This window comes from Helianthus annuus, chromosome 8 (genome assembly GCF_002127325.2).
Source record: "Helianthus annuus cultivar XRQ/B chromosome 8, HanXRQr2.0-SUNRISE, whole genome shotgun sequence".
In the NCBI taxonomy this organism is placed as follows: Eukaryota; Viridiplantae; Streptophyta; class Magnoliopsida; order Asterales; family Asteraceae; genus Helianthus; species Helianthus annuus.
Genome location: NC_035440.2, coordinates 31,417,303 through 31,423,140, shown reverse-complemented (window position 1 = coordinate 31,423,140; position 5,838 = coordinate 31,417,303).

Sequence of the window (5,838 nt, the reverse complement as noted above, 5' to 3'; positions counted from 1 at the left end):
AGAAAAACACCCACCGGTTACAAATCTATCTCACTATATCTCGAATATTAAAATCCGTCCATCTCTCTCACACGATATCATGGAATTTCGATTTTAACCAAAAGTAGCTATCCGCCATTATTGTTTCTGCTATGTCATTGTCGGTTCGGAGGTTGCCTTCAAACTCTTCTTCATTTCGAGACTTACATACGTTCCAAATGGTCGTTTGAAACACTGCACTGATGATTTTCTTCCACTCCTTGAAACCCGATAGACCGTTGACAAATTCTAGAACTTCTCTGCACCCTCGGAATTCGGTGGATACTGGTAATTTTAGCCAAATGAATATGTTTCTCTAAACTGCTTTTGACATGATACAGCTGCAACGTGGTCTACAGTTTCCTCATGTACCTCGCATCTTGAACATAATTGATTATTAACCGGAATCCTCCGCCTGATTAGTTCTTTTTTCACCGGGATCCTCTTGATCATCGCTCTCCACGTGAAATAATTTACTTTCGGTGGTACCCACCTGTTCCAGTACTTCCATTCTTCCTCAATTCCAGCTCCATCTTGTTTAGTTATTTGATTTCCGATAGACGCAATCAAGAATTTGCCTTTTCCTAGGCATTACATAGAGTTAGGGGACTCGGGGCGGTAGCGTGATGGAGGTTTATCACGCGTTGAACTCCAACGCTACACCGCCGCCGCCTAAACTTCCACGCGTTGTAGACATAACGCGTTACACCCATCACTCGTTAAAGTTTTGAAAAATCCGACCGTTGTTGAACTTGACCGTTTTAAAACGGTAACTTTTAATAAAAAAAATAATAATAATCCATTTTATCTATATATATATCCACATTTTAACCATTTTTTCACACACCAAACTATATCTTTTAAACCGTTTTAAACCCATTTCACACAATTTTTATATCTTCTCAAATGGAATTCCCTACGGATTCGACGTTTCCGATGTCTAGCGATACCGATACCGAGTCGTCTTCCGACAACGACACACTAAACTTTTTTGTGTCGGTGTATAACGAGCTTGATGCCGAGTCGTCCCGCCCAAAGAAGAAGATTGTCGACCGTGATCGTATAAGTGCCCGCTATACAATGCCGAAACGTTTAGAGATCGGTTTCGTTTACCCAAAGAATTATTTTTAAAGATTGTTGGAGACATCGAGGCAAGCGAGGGATGGTTTCAAGAAGGTTACGATGCGAGGGGCAAACCAAGTTTCACGCCGATACAAAAATGCACGTCTGCCATTCGCCAACTAGCGACAGGTAACCCACCCGATCAATATGATGAATACCTAGCTATGTCTGAAAGAACTTCACGTGAATGTTTGCAATTTTTTTGCAATGCGGTCATTAAGTTGTATGCTAACGAGTTTTTACGTAAACCGACGAGCCACGACATCTCACGTATTTACGCCGCACACGAGGCTAGATGGCATTTTCCCGGGATGCTCGGTAGCATCGATTGTACACATATCGAGTGGAAAAATTGTCCAAGAGAGTTGCGAGGGGCGTATGTGAGGGGAGACATCAAAAGACCAACCATCATACTAGAAGCGGTGGCGTCGAAAGATTTATGGATTTGGCATTCGTATTTCGGTGTCCCAGGTTCAAACAACGACATCAATGTGTTGCACACGTCGCCGTTGTTCCAAAGCGTAACGGATGGTACCGCACCTTCCTCTCCTTTCTATGTTAACGGTCGACATTACAGACGAGGCTTTTATCTTGTGGATGGTATCTACCCGTCTTGGTCTGTTTTTGTGAAAGCTCCCTCATTTCCCGTCGAGGCTAAAGAAAAGACGTTCAAAAAATTGCAAGAATCGGCAAGAAAAGATGTTGAGAGGGCATTTGGTGTTTTAAAGGGTAGATGGGGTATACTTCACCGACCGGTTCGTTCGATGACCAAGAAAGCAATACATAGCATAGTGTATGCATGTATCATATTGCACAATATGTTGATCAAACACGACGGACGTGCAATATCCCCGGATTGGGTACCGGATCCTCCTACACAAATTCAAGTTCCACAAGATATCAATTTACAATTGCGTAACGAAGAAACTCACTTTCGGTTGAGATTCGATTTAATCGAACTAGTAGGTTCTCTAGGTTTGGAGTTTCCGGATTCGGACGAGGAGTAGGTTTTTTTTTTTTTAAATTGTATGTTTTTAGTATGTTAAATTCGAGTAGGGTTTTTTTTTTTTTTTTTTTTTTTTTTTTTTTTTTTTTTACAAATTGTATGTTTCTAGTATGTGAAATTGAAGTAGTATCTTTTAAAATTAATGAAATTTTTTATTTTAGTGTTTTATTGTTAATTTCTAATTTAAAATAAAAAATTAAAAAAATTAGGAGCGAGTGATAGAATTCCATCACTAGTGATTCCACCCCTCCTACATTTCTATCACTAGTGATGGAAATTTGATTGATGACATGGCATTACTTGATTGGATAGTGGGAGTGATTGAATTCCATCACTAGTGAACCACCCCTAGTCCCCTTATAATGTTTACCGTGTCCTTTCTTTATGCAAGCGCATAACAATTTACTGTTACGCTCTTGTTTTGCAACTTTAATTACTCATATTATTAACTATTTAACTTCAAATTCTGAAATAAGTTATCACGTGCTTCGTAAAAATAAGTTACATTATGCTCTTGTTTTGCAACTTTAATTAGTCATATTATTAACTATTTAACTTCAAATTCTGAAATAAGTTATCACATGCTTCATATAAATAAGTTACTGTTATACTCGATAAATTCATAATAAACGAAAGAAATAAAACCCGAAATGATAATTATAGCGATTTGATAAGATGGTGTAAGACACCCTTGTCACTTCAGCCGAAATGACAATTATAGCGATTTGATAAGATGGTGTAAGAAACCCTTGAGCCTTGTACCCTTGTCTACTCATCACTACAGTAATTTAAACTTGACAATGATAGTTTTTTAATTTCTCTGTGATATATAATAAGGGTTAGAGTAAAGTGTAATTTTACCCCATGAGTTTAAGCGTCATTGGTACCCTTACTCCCTTTAAGGAAATAATTGCAATTTTACCCCTCACTGTTATATCGTAACCTTACCCTCCGGCCTCAGTCAACGGTAGTTTGACCCTTATTGGTAAGGGTATTCTGGTAATCTTACCCTATATTTATTATTATATTATTATTGTTATTATATATATATATATAAAATACATAGTTCTTCTTCTTCAATATCCCTGAAACCCTTTTCTTGCCCAGGTACCATCTCTCTCCTGTCTCTCTCTCATCCACCACAATAATTACCACCGGGCACCACCACTGCCACCGCCATTCACCACCACAACCACAGCAACTGCCACCGCCACACAACCACCACCACAACCATCCGGAAGGAGACAGGAGGTTCAATGGTCGCCGGAGAGGATGACCGGAGACGGAGATGGAGCTGTTGTGACAGAGGGATCTGGTTTAATTGCTTACCTGTACTCCCGTGTCTGTTAAATTTGTGTAAATGATGCAACTGAAACTGGCTGCAGTTTTGGGTGAACAATGTTTGATTTGTTAACACAGGTAATCGCCCGTGTCATTCTCTTAGGGGATGCGGAGTGGTGGGCGGCAAAAGGCCATCACCGATCGGCAAGAGCACGGCAAACCATTGCCAACTTGTTTGCCGCGTGGGTGTTTGATGAAATGGGGGGTAAATCGGTGATGGTACACCGCTGCGGCAAAGGGAAGAAGAGGAGAGAGAGGGGGGTGTGGGGTGGGGTCCATTCCAATCTCAACCAATCACATCTTTTTTCCTTTTTTTTATTTAAAAAGTTTACCACTACACCAAATGTTTAAACCATTGCCAACATTTTTCACCAAAGTTTAAACACTTTTGCCTAATTAACATGGCACGCTCTCATTGGTCGGTTCAATGTTTTGCCACTCTAAACTGTTTAACCACTCCTTATACCCTTAATGAATTACCTTTCGAGATGTCATCTGGGTTCCAGCTTTCTTAATGCTTTTTGGGTCTTTAAACACCTACCTACTGCCTATATTGATATTTCTGGTGGTAAAGGTCAACCTATAGAAAAATTAGCGCGACTTAACAATGGAAAAAGTGATTACAGGAAAACTCATTGTGACACCGTGTGTCGAGTTCTGAATCAATATGGCCATAAATTTATTCATTATGTCTTTGCTGCAAGCCCATGATCAGAAGGCGGTACAGCGATGTGGATTGCTGAAATCACATCATTATATCTTTAAGTGTTTAGGATTGAGAATTAAATGGCCAAACTCTTAAGTTGTATAATTTGGATAACAGAAGAAACTCTTGATGGTATGTATAAGGCATAAGCCATACACAGAATTGAGAGAAAAGAGACTAGATTGGGGGGAAATTCAGCATCCAACAATTCTGCCAATCACATTCCATTAGGTATTTGATTAAATCAGCATCTCATCTTGAGCACACGGTGGATGGTGGTGTGCGATTGCTTGCATTGATGGTGGCCATTGGACGCCGTGCTCTGTCATCAACACCGGATATGGTGAGTGGAGGATTAAAGCACATAAACACATAAACACATAAACAGAGCACTGGTATATGGGGTGGGAGAGAGATAAATCTGGAAGAGAGAGAAAGAGTGGGCTGGAGGTGATTCAGGGTGGTGGCTGGAGGTGGCAGTGGTGGTTGTGGTGGTGAATGGCGGTGGCAGTGGTGGCAGGGGGTAATATCACAGAGTGCACAAAACACAGGGGGTAATATGAAAGGGCATTATAGTCATTTCAAGTTATAGTCAACAGATTAGTCAAAAAATTTGAGGCCGGGGGGTAAGGTTGCGACATAACAGTGAACAGTGGGGGGTAAAATTGCAATTATTTCCTTAGGGGGGGGGGGTAAGGGTGCCAATGATCCCTAACCTCAGGGGGTAAAATTGCAGTTTACTCTAAGGGTTATTATATTATTTGCATACTTAGGATTCTTTTCGACATCACCAATACGAGTTGTATAGGCCAATATGACACGTATTATGTGAAAAATTAATTCCCAAGGTCAATTAAAGGCTACCAATGTCATCATATGCTAAATCTATACGAGTCGTATAGGTCTATACGACTCGTATCAATACGTGGTTGTCACTCGGCTCTGACAGAAAGTCTTTACGTGCAAACCCTATACGGATAGCATACGACACGTATCAAATACGAGGTTAGCTTTCTGTCACTCAACAGGGAAAGAAAGAGACATGGAGTGATGTTACGTCAGCCCTATACGAGTCATATAGGCCTATATAACCCGTATTGATATGTGAAACTGAATTCTACTTTGCCTTTAGACCGTGGGGTATGGTGGGGCTTGGGTTGGGCTTGGGTTGGGGCATTGGTTGACACGTGGATGTTGAATATTAACAAACCCATAGCCAAGTTTTAAGGGGTATGGTGGGGCTTGGGTTGGGCGTGGCTGGGCTGGCGTGGCCAAGCCACATCAACATTTTTTTAATATATATATATATATATATATTTATATTTATAACTACATAAATAATAAACATACATATTTTTTTTAAAACTACACAAACATACATAATAATTATCAAAATAAAAAAAACAATCATTCTTTGTCGTCTTCGTCATCTTCGTCGGTTTCAAACCCAAGAATCGTTGAAACATGATCCACCAAATCAGATCGAAGGTTGTGATGTATATCCCTTGACTTGATCAAAAATTCATTTGCCGCTTTATCTTGGTCTGTTATGTTACCTGGTTGGGGGTCATCGTCATCATAGTAGGTAACGACCGCTCTACCTTCATCCTCCAAAATCATGTTGTGAAGAATGATACATATGTAC